This window comes from Heptranchias perlo, unplaced genomic scaffold, assembly GCF_035084215.1.
Source record: "Heptranchias perlo isolate sHepPer1 unplaced genomic scaffold, sHepPer1.hap1 HAP1_SCAFFOLD_239, whole genome shotgun sequence".
NCBI classification, from domain to species: Eukaryota; Metazoa; Chordata; class Chondrichthyes; order Hexanchiformes; family Hexanchidae; genus Heptranchias; species Heptranchias perlo.
In genome coordinates this window covers 272461-285387 of record NW_027139251.1, presented here as the reverse complement: position 1 = coordinate 285387, position 12927 = coordinate 272461, and positions in this window count along the sequence as shown.

Genomic DNA, 12927 nt, shown 5'->3' with positions numbered 1-12927 from the left:
ATAAATTAAACTATTGAATTATATATAATAAATTCAACTCTTGAATTATTGATATCATAATTTAAACTATTGAATTGTTTGTATAATAAATTAAACGTTGAATTATTTTTACAATAAATTAACAAATTCATTTAAAAAATAATCACTTGAATTATTTATATAATCAATTATACCTTGAATTATTTTAATAATAAATTAAACAATTCATTATAATTTAAACTATTGAATTATTTATACAATAAATTAAACTCTTGAATTATTTATATAATAATGTAAATATTGAATTATTAATAAAATAAATTAAAACTTGAATAATTTTTACAATAAATTATCCAATTCATTTAAAAAATAATCACTTGAATTATTTTTATAACAAATTAAACAATTCATTTGAAAAATAATCACTTGAATTATTTATATAATAAATTAAACAATTCATTCTAAATTAAACTATTGCATTGTTTGTATAATAAATTAAACTTTGAATTATTTTCATATTAAATTAACCAATTCATTTTAAATGATCACCAGAATTATTTATAAAATAAATTAAACAATTCATTATAAATTAAACTATTGAATGATTTATACTATAAATTAAACAATTAATTATAAATTAAACTATTGAATTATTTATATAATCAATTAAACCTTGAATTATTTTTATAATAAATTATTCAATTTATTTTAAAATAATCACTTTTATTATTTATATAATAAATTAAACAATTCATTATAAGTTAAACTATTGAATTATTTATATAATAAATTAAACTATTGAATTATTTATATAATAAATTAAACCTTGAATTATTTTTACAATAAATTAAACAATTCATTTTAAGATAATCACCAGAATTATTTATATTACAAATTAAACAATTCATTATAAATTAAACTGTTGAATTATTTATATAATAAATTGAACTATTGCATTGTTTGTATAATAAATTAAACTTTGAATTATAAATTCAATTTTTGAATGATTTATATAATAAATTAAACAATTCATTATCAATTAAACTATTGAATTATTTATATAATAAAATTAAATTTGAATTATTTTTATAATAAGTTAAACAAATAATTTTAAAATAATCACTCAAATTATCTATAAAATAAATGAAACAATTCATTATAAATTAAACTATTGAATTATTTATATTATAAACTAAACTTTGAATTATTTTTATAATAAATTAAACAATTCATTTTAAAAGAATCATTTGAATTATTTATGAAATAAATTAAACAATTCATTTTAAAATAATCACTTGAATTATTTATGTGATACATTAAACAATTCATTATGAATTAAACCATTGAATTATTTATAAAATAAATTAAACAATTCATTATGAATTAAACTATTGAATTATTTGTATAATAAATTAAACCATAGAATTATTTATAAAATCAAATAAACTTTGAATTATATTGATAATAAATATACAATTCATTTTAAAATAATCACTTGAATTATTTGTATAATAAATTAAACAATACATTATAAATTAAACGTTGAATTATTTTTATAATAAATTAAACAATTCATTTTAAAATAATCACTTGAATGATTTATGTAATAAATTAAACAATTCATTATTAATAAAGTATTGAATTATTCATATGATAAATTAAACTATTGCATTATTTATATAATAAACTAAACTTTGAATTATTTTGATAATTAATTAATCAATTTATTTTAAATCAATCAGTTGAATTATTTATGTGATAAATTAAACAATTCATTATAAATTGAACCATTGAATTATTTATAAAATAAATTAAACAATTCATTATCAATTAATCTATTGAATTATTATACAATAAACTAAACTTTGAATTATTTTCATGATAAAGTAAACAATTCAATTAAACAATAAACTCTTGAATTATTTTGTAATCAATTAAACCTTGAATTATTTTTATAATAAATTAATCAATTCATTTGAAAAATAATCACTTGAATTATTTATATAATAAATTAAACAATTCATTATAAATTAAACTATTGAATTATTTATGTAATAAATTAAAATTTGAATTATCTTTATAATAAATTAATCAATTTATTTTAAAATAATCCCTTGAATTATTTATATAATAAGTTAAACAATTCATTATAAATTAAACTTTGAATTATTTATATAATAAATTAAACTTTGAATTATTTTTATAATAAATTAATCAATTTACTCTAAAACAATTACATGAATTATGTATATAATAAATTAAACAATTCATTATAAATTAAACTTTGAATTATTTTTATAATAAATTAAACAATTCATTATAAATTAAACTATTGAATTATTTATATAATAAACTAAACTCTTGAATTATTTATATAATAAATTAAACTATTGAATTATTTGTATAATAAATCAAACCTTGAATAATTTTGAAAATAAATTAACCAATTCATTTAAAAAATAATCACTTGAATTATTTATATCATAAATTAAACAATTCATTCTAAATTAAACTATTGAATTATTTATATAATAAATTAAACCTTGAACAATTTTTATAATAAATTAAACAATTCATTTCAAAATAATCACTTGAATTATTTATATAATAAATTAAACAATTCATTATAAATTAAACTATTGAATTATTTATACAATAAATTAAACTCTTGAATTATTAATATAATAAATTAAACTATTGAATTATTTATATAATAAATTAAACCTTGAATAATTTTTACAATAAATTAACCAATTCATTTAAAAAATAATCACTTGAATTATTTTTATAACAAATTAAACAATTCATTTGAAAAATAATCACTTGAATTATTTATATAATAAATTAAACACTTCATTCTAAATTAAACTATTGAATTATTTATATAATAAATTAAACCTTGAACAATTTTTATAATAAATTAAACAATTCATTTCAAAATAATCACTTGAATTATTTATATAATAAATTAAACAATTCATTATAAATTAAACTATTGAATTATATATAATAAATTCAACTCTTGAATTATTGATATCATAATTTAAACTATTGAATTGTTTGCATAATAAATTAAACGTTGAATTATTTTTACAATAAATTAACAAATTCATTTAAAAAATAATCACTTGAATTATTTATATAATCAATTATACCTTGAATTATTTTAATAATAAATTAAACAATTCATTATAATTTAAACTATTGAATTATTTATACAATAAATTAAACTCTTGAATTATTTATATAATAATGTAAACTATTGAATTATTAATAAAATAAATTAAAACTTGAATAATTTTTACAATAAATTATCCAATTCATTTAAAAAATAATCACTTGAATTATTTTTATAACAAATTAAACAATTCATTTGAAAAATAATCACTTGAATTATTTATATAATAAATTAAACAATTCATTCTAAATTAAACTATTGCATTGTTTGTATAATAAATTAAACTTTGAATTATTTTCATATTAAATTAACCAATTCATTTTAAATGATCACCAGAATTATTTATAAAATAAATTAAACAATTCATTATAAATTAAACTATTGAATGATTTATACTATAAATTAAACAATTAATTATAAATTAAACTATTGAATTATTTATATAATCAATTAAACCTTGAATTATTTTTATAATAAATTATTCAATTTATTTTAAAATAATCACTTTTATTATTTATATAATAAATTAAACAATTCATTATAAGTTAAACTATTGAATTATTTATATAATAAATTAAACTATTGAATTATTTATATAATAAATTAAACCTTGAATTATTTTTACAATAAATTAAACAATTCATTTTAAGATAATCACCAGAATTATTTATATTACAAATCAAACAATTCATTATAAATTAAACTGTTGAATTATTTATATAATAAATTGAACTATTGCATTGTTTGTATAATAAATTAAAGTTTGAATTATAAATTAAATTTTTGAATGATTTATATAATAAATTAAACAATTCATTATAAATTAAACTATTGAATTATTTATATAATCAATTATACATTGAATTATTTTTATAATAAATTAAACAATTCATTTAAAAAATAATCACTTGAAATATTAATATAATAAATCAAACAATTCATTATGAATTAAACTTTTGAATTATTTATATAATAAATTAAACTTTGAATTATTTTTATCATAAATTAACCAATTCATTTAAAAAATAATCACTTGAATTATTTTTATAATAAATTAAACTATTGCATTGTTTGTACAATAAATTAAACTTTGAATTATTTTTATATTAAATTAACCAATTCATTTTAAAATAATCACCAGAATTATTTATAAAATAAATTAAACAATTCATTATAAATTAAACTATTGAATTATTTATATAATAAATTAAACTATTGAATTATTTATATAACAAATTAAACTTTGAATTATTTGTAAAATAAGTTAAACAATTCATTTTAAATTAAACAATTGAATTATTTATATAATCAATTAAACCTTGAATTATTGTTATAATAAATCAAACATTTCATTGACAATTAACTTTAGAATTATTTATATAATAAATTAAACTCTTGAATTATTTATATAATGAATTAAACTTTGAATTATTTTTATGATAAATTAAACAATTCATTATAAATTAAATTTTTGAATGATTTATACAATAAATTAAACAATTAATTATAAATTAAACTATTGAATTATTCATATAATCAATTAAACCTTGAATTATTTTTATAATAAATTATTCAATTTATTTTAAAATAATCACTTTTATTATTTATATAATAAATTAAACAATTCATTCTAAATTAAACTATTGCATTGTTTGTATAATAAATTAAACTTTGAATTATTTTCATATTAAATTAACCAATTCATTTTAAAATGATCACCAGAATTATTTATAAAATAAATTAAACAATTCATTATAAATTAAATTTTTGAATGATTTATACTGTAAATTAAACAATTAATTATAAATTAAACTATTGAATTATTTATATAATCAATTAAACCTTGAATTATTTTTATAATAAATTATTCAATTTATTTTAAAATAATCACTTTTATTATTTATATAATAAATTAAACAATTCATTATAAGTTAAACTATTGAATTATTTATATAATAAATTAAACTATTGAATTATTTATATAATAAATTAAACCTTGAATTATTTTTACAATAAATTAAACAATTCATTTTAAGATAATCACCAGAATTATTTATATTACAAATTAAACAATTCATTATAAATTAAACTGTTGAATTATTTATATAATAAATTGAACTATTGCATTGTTTGTATAATAAATTAAACTTTGAATTATAAATTCAATTTTTGAATGATTTATATAATAAATTAAACAATTCATTATCAATTAAACTATTGAATTATTTATATAATAAAATTAAATTTGAATTATTTTTATAATAAGTTAAACAAATAATTTTAAAATAATCACTCAAATTATCTATAAAATAAATGAAACAATTCATTATAAATTAAACTATTGAATTATTTATATTATAAACTAAACTTTGAATTATTTTTATAATAAATTAAACAATTCATTTTAAAAGAATCATTTGAATTATTTATGAAATAAATTAAACAATTCATTTTAAAATAATCACTTGAATTATTTATGTGATACATTAAACAATTCATTATGAATTAAACCATTGAATTATTTATAAAATAAATTAAACAATTCATTATGAATTAAACTATTGAATTATTTGTATAATAAATTAAACCATAGAATTATTTATAAAATCAAATAAACTTTGAATTATATTGATAATAAATATACAATTCATTTTAAAATAATCACTTGAATTATTTGTATAATAAATTAAACAATACATTATAAATTAAACGTTGAATTATTTTTATAATAAATTAAACAATTCATTTTAAAATAATCACTTGAATGATTTATGTAATAAATTAAACAATTCATTATTAATAAAGTATTGAATTATTCATATGATAAATTAAACTATTGCATTATTTATATAATAAACTAAACTTTGAATTATTTTGATAATTAATTAATCAATTTATTTTAAATCAATCAGTTGAATTATTTATGTGATAAATTAAACAATTCATTATAAATTGAACCATTGAATTATTTATAAAATAAATTAAACAATTCATTATCAATTAATCTATTGAATTATTATACAATAAACTAAACTTTGAATTATTTTCATGATAAAGTAAACAATTCAATTAAACAATAAACTCTTGAATTATTTTGTAATCAATTAAACCTTGAATTATTTTTATAATAAATTAATCAATTCATTTGAAAAATAATCACTTGAATTATTTATATAATAAATTAAACAATTCATTATAAATTAAACTATTGAATTATTTATGTAATAAATTAAAATTTGAATTATTTTTATAATAAATTAATCAATTTATTTTAAAATAATCCCTTGAATTATTTATATAATAAGTTAAACAATTCATTATAAATTAAACTTTGAATTATTTATATAATAAATTAAACTTTGAATTATTTTTATAATAAATTAATCAATTTACTCTAAAACAATTACATGAATTATGTATATAATAAATTAAACAATTCATTATAAATTAAACTTTGAATTATTTTTATAATAAATTAAACAATTCATTATAAATTAAACTATTGAATTATTTATATAATAAATTAAACCTTGAACAATTTTTATAATAAATTAATCAATTCATTTGAAAAATATTCACTTGAATTATTTATATCATAAATTAAACAATTCATTCTAAATTAAACTATTGAATTATTTATATAATAAATTAAACCTTGAACAATTTTTATAATAAATTAAACAATTCATTTCAAAATAATCACTTGAATTATTTATATAATAAATTAAACAATTCATTATAAATTAAACTATTGAATTATTTATACAATAAATTAAACTCTTGAATTATTAATATAATAAATTAAACTATTGAATTATTTATATAATAAATTAAACCTTGAATAATTTTTACAATAAATTAACCAATTCATTTAAAAAATAATCACTTGAATTATTTTTATAACAAATTAAACAATTCATTTGAAAAATAATCACTTGAATTATTTATATAATAAATTAAACACTTCATTCTAAATTAAACTATTGAATTATTTATATAATAAATTAAACCTTGAACAATTTTTATAATAAATTAAACAATTCATTTCAAAATAATCACTTGAATTATTTATATAATAAATTAAACAATTCATTATAAATTAAACTATTGAATTATATATAATAAATTCAACTCTTGAATTATTGATATCATAATTTAAACTATTGAATTGTTTGTATAATAAATTAAACGTTGAATTATTTTTACAATAAATTAACAAATTCATTTAAAAAATAATCACTTGAATTATTTATATAATCAATTATACCTTGAATTATTTTAATAATAAATTAAACAATTCATTATAATTTAAACTATTGAATTATTTATACAATAAATTAAACTCTTGAATTATTTATATAATAATGTAAACTATTGAATTATTAATAAAATAAATTAAAACTTGAATAATTTTTACAATAAATTATCCAATTCATTTAAAAAATAATCACTTGAATTATTTTTATAACAAATTAAACAATTCATTTGAAAAATAATCACTTGAATTATTTATATAATAAATTAAACAATTGATTCTAAATTAAACTATTGCATTGTTTGTATAATAAATTAAACTTTGAATTATTTTCATATTAAATTAACCAATTCATTTTAAATGATCACCAGAATTATTTATAAAATAAATTAAACAATTCATTATAAATTAAACTATTGAATGATTTATACTATAAATTAAACAATTAATTATAAATTAAACTATTGAATTATTTATATAATAAATTAAACCTTGAATTATTTTTACAATAAATTAAACAATTCATTTTAAGATAATCACCAGAATTATTTATATTACAAATCAAACAATTCATTATAAATTAAACTGTTGAATTATTTATATAATAAATTGAACTATTGCATTGTTTGTATAATAAATTAAAGTTTGAATTATAAATTAAATTTTTGAATGATTTATATAATAAATTAAACAATTCATTATAAATTAAACTATTGAATGATTTATATAATCAATTATACATTGAATTATTTTTATAATAAATTAAACAATTCATTTAAAAAATAATCACTTGAAATATTAATATAATAAATCAAACAATTCATTATGAATTAAACTTTTGAATTATTTATATAATAAATTAAACTTTGAATTATTTTTATCATAAATTAACCAATTCATTTAAAAAATAATCACTTGAATTATTTTTATAATAAATTAAACTATTGCATTGTTTGTACAATAAATTAAACTTTGAATTATTTTTATATTAAATTAACCAATTCATTTTAAAATAATCACCAGAATTATTTATAAAATAAATTAAACAATTCATTATAAATTAAACTATTGAATTATTTATATAATAAATTAAACTATTGAATTATTTATATAACAAATTAAACTTTGAATTATTTGTAAAATAAGTTAAACAATTCATTTTAAATTAAACAATTGAATTATTTATATAATCAATTAAACCTTGAATTATTGTTATAATAAATCAAACATTTCATTGACAATTAACTTTAGAATTATTTATATAATAAATTAAACTCTTGAATTATTTATATAATGAATTAAACTTTGAATTATTTTTATGATAAATTAAACAATTCATTATAAATTAAATTTTTGAATGATTTATACAATAAATTAAACAATTAATTATAAATTAAACTATTGAATTATTCATATAATCAATTAAACCTTGAATTATTTTTATAATAAATTATTCAATTTATTTTAAAATAATCACTTTTATTATTTATATAATAAATTAAACAATTCATTCTAAATTAAACTATTGCATTGTTTGTATAATAAATTAAACTTTGAATTATTTTCATATTAAATTAACCAATTCATTTTAAAATGATCACCAGAATTATTTATAAAATAAATTAAACAATTAATTATAAATTAAATTTTTGAATGATTTATACTATAAATTAAACAATTAATTATAAATTAAACTATTGAATTATTTATATAATCAATTAAACCTTGAATTATTTTTATAATAAATTATTCAATTTATTTTAAAATAATCACTTTTATTATTTATATAATAAATTAAACAATTCATTATAAGTTAAACTATTGAATTATTTATATAATAAATTAAACTATTGAATTATTTATATAATAAATTAAACCTTGAATTATTTTTACAATAAATTAAACAATTCATTTTAAGATAATCACCAGAATTATTTATATTACAAATTAAACAATTCATTATAAATTAAACTGTTGAATTATTTATATAATAAATTGAACTATTGCATTGTTTGTATAATAAATTAAACTTTGAATTATAAATTCAATTTTTGAATGATTTATATAATAAATTAAACAATTCATTATCAATTAAACTATTGAATTATTTATATAATAAAATTAAATTTGAATTATTTTTATAATAAGTTAAACAAATAATTTTAAAATAATCACTCAAATTATCTATAAAATAAATGAAACAATTCATTATAAATTAAACTATTGAATTATTTATATTATAAACTAAACTTTGAATTATTTTTATAATAAATTAAACAATTCATTTTAAAAGAATCATTTGAATTATTTATGAAATAAATTAAACAATTCATTTTAAAATAATCACTTGAATTATTTATGTGATACATTAAACAATTCATTATGAATTAAACCATTGAATTATTTATAAAATAAATTAAACAATTCATTATGAATTAAACTATTGAATTATTTGTATAATAAATTAAACCATAGAATTATTTATAAAATCAAATAAACTTTGAATTATATTGATAATAAATATACAATTCATTTTAAAATAATCACTTGAATTATTTGTATAATAAATTAAACAATACATTATAAATTAAACGTTGAATTATTTTTATAATAAATTAAACAATTCATTTTAAAATAATCACTTGAATGATTTATGTAATAAATTAAACAATTCATTATTAATAAAGTATTGAATTATTCATATGATAAATTAAACTATTGCATTATTTATATAATAAACTAAACTTTGAATTATTTTGATAATTAATTAATCAATTTATTTTAAATCAATCAGTTGAATTATTTATGTGATAAATTAAACAATTCATTATAAATTGAACCATTGAATTATTTATAAAATAAATTAAACAATTCATTATCAATTAATCTATTGAATTATTATACAATAAACTAAACTTTGAATTATTTTCATGATAAAGTAAACAATTCAATTAAACAATAAACTCTTGAATTATTTTGTAATCAATTAAACCTTGAATTATTTTTATAATAAATTAATCAATTCATTTGAAAAATAATCACTTGAATTATTTATATAATAAATTAAACAATTCATTATAAATTAAACTATTGAATTATTTATGTAATAAATTAAAATTTGAATTATTTTTATAATAAATTAATCAATTTATTTTAAAATAATCCCTTGAATTATTTATACAATAAGTTAAACAATTCATTATAAATTAAACTTTGAATTATTTATATAATAAATTAAACTTTGAATTATTTTTATAATAAATTAATCAATTTACTCTAAAACAATTACATGAATTATGTATATAATAAATTAAACAATTCATTATAAATTAAACTTTGAATTATTTTTATAATAAATTAAACAATTCATTATAAATTAAACTATTGAATTATTTATATAATAAACTAAACTTTGAATTATTTATATAATAAATTAAACAATTCATTTTAAAATCATCACTTGAATTATTTATGATAAATTAAACAATTCATTATAAATGAATCTATTGAATTATTTATATAATAAACTAAACTTTGAATTATTTTTATAATAAATCAATCAATTTATTTCAAAATAATCACATGAATTATTTATATAATACATTAAACAATTCATTATAAATTAAACTATTGAATTATTTATTTAATAAATTAAACTTTGAATTATTTTTACAAAAAATTAATGCTATAGAAAAGATAGAGCAGCAGGTAAGAAAGGAGGGGGAGTTGCGTTCTTGATTAGGGAGAACATCACGGTTGTAGTGAGAGGGGATATATCCGAGGGTTCGCCCACTGAGTCTATATGGGTAGAAATGAAAAATAAGAAGGGAGAGATCACTTTGATAGGATTGTACTACAGACCCCCAAATAGTCAACGGGAAATTGAGGAGCAAATATGTAAGGAGATTACAGACAGCTGCAAGAAAAATAGGGTGGTAATAGTAGGGGACTTTAACTTTCCCAACATTGACTGGGACAGCCATAGCATTAGGGGCTTGGATGGAGAGAAATTTGTTGAGTGTATTCAGGAGGAATTTCTCATTCAGTATGTGGATGGCCCGACTAGAGAGGGGGCAAAACTTGACCTCCTCTTGGGAAATAAGGAAGGGCAGGTGACAGAAGTGTTAGTGAGGGATCACTTTGGGATCAGTGATCATAATTCCATTAGTTTTAAGATAGCTATGGAGAAGGATAGGTCTGGCCCAAAAGTTAAAATTCTAAATTGGGGAAAGGCCAATGTTGATGGTATTAGACAGGAACTTTCAGAAGTTGATTGGGAGAGTCTGTTGGCAGGCAAAGGGACGTCTGGTAAGTGGGAGGCTTTCAAAAGTGTGTTAACCAGGGTTCAGGGTAAGCACATTCCTTATAAAGTGAAGGGCAAGGCTGGTAGAAGTAGGGAACCTTGGATGACTCGGGAGATTGAGGCACTAGTCAAAAAGAAGAAGGAGGCATATGACATGCATAGGCAGCTGGGATCAAGTGGATCCCTTGAAGAGTATAGAGATTGCCGGAGTAGAGTTAAGAGAGAAATCAGGAGGGCAAAAAGGGGATATGAGATTGCTTTGGCAGATCAGGCAAAGGTGAATCCAAAGAGCTTCTACAAATACATAAAGGGCAAAAGGGTAACTAAAGAGAGAGTAGGGCCTCTTAAGGATCAACAAGGTCATCTATGTGCGGAACCACAAGAGATGGGTGAGATCCTGAATGAATATTTCACATCGGTATTTACGGTTGAGAAAGGCATGGATGTTAGGGAACTTGGGGAAATAAATAGTGATGTCTTGAGGAGTGTACATATTACAGAGAGGGAGGTGCTGGAAGTCTTAACGCGCATCAAGGTAGATAAATCTCCGGGACCTGATGAAATGTATCCCAGGACGTTATGGGAGGTTAGGGAGGAAATTGCGGGTCCCCTAGCAGAGATATTTGAATCATCCACCGCTACAGGTGAGGTGCCTGAAGATTGGAGGGTAGCAAATGTTGTGCCTTTGTTTAAGAAGGGCGGCAGGGAAAAGCCTGGGAACTACAGACCAGTGAGCCTGACATCTGTAGTGGGTAAGTTGTTAGAGGGTATTCTGAGGGACAGGATCTACAGGCATTTGGAGAGGCAGGGACTAATTAGGAACAGTCAGCATGGTTTTGTGAGAGGAAAATCATGTCTCACGAATTTGATTGAGTTTTTTGAAGGGGTAACCAAGAAGATAGATGAGGGCTGTGCAGTAGACGTGGTCTACATGGACTTCAGCAAAGCATTTGACAAGGTACCGCATGGTAGGTTGTTACATAAGGTTAAATCTCATGGGATCCAAGGTGAGGTAGCCAATTGGATACAAAATTGGCTTGACGACAGAAGACAGAGGGTGGTTGTAGAGGGTTGTTTTTCAAACTGGATGCCTGTGTCCAGCGGTGTGCCTCAGGGATCGGTGCTGGGTCCGCTGTTATTTGTTATTTATATTAATGATTTGGATGAGAATTTAGGAGGCATGGTTAGTAAGTTTGCAGATGACACCAAGAT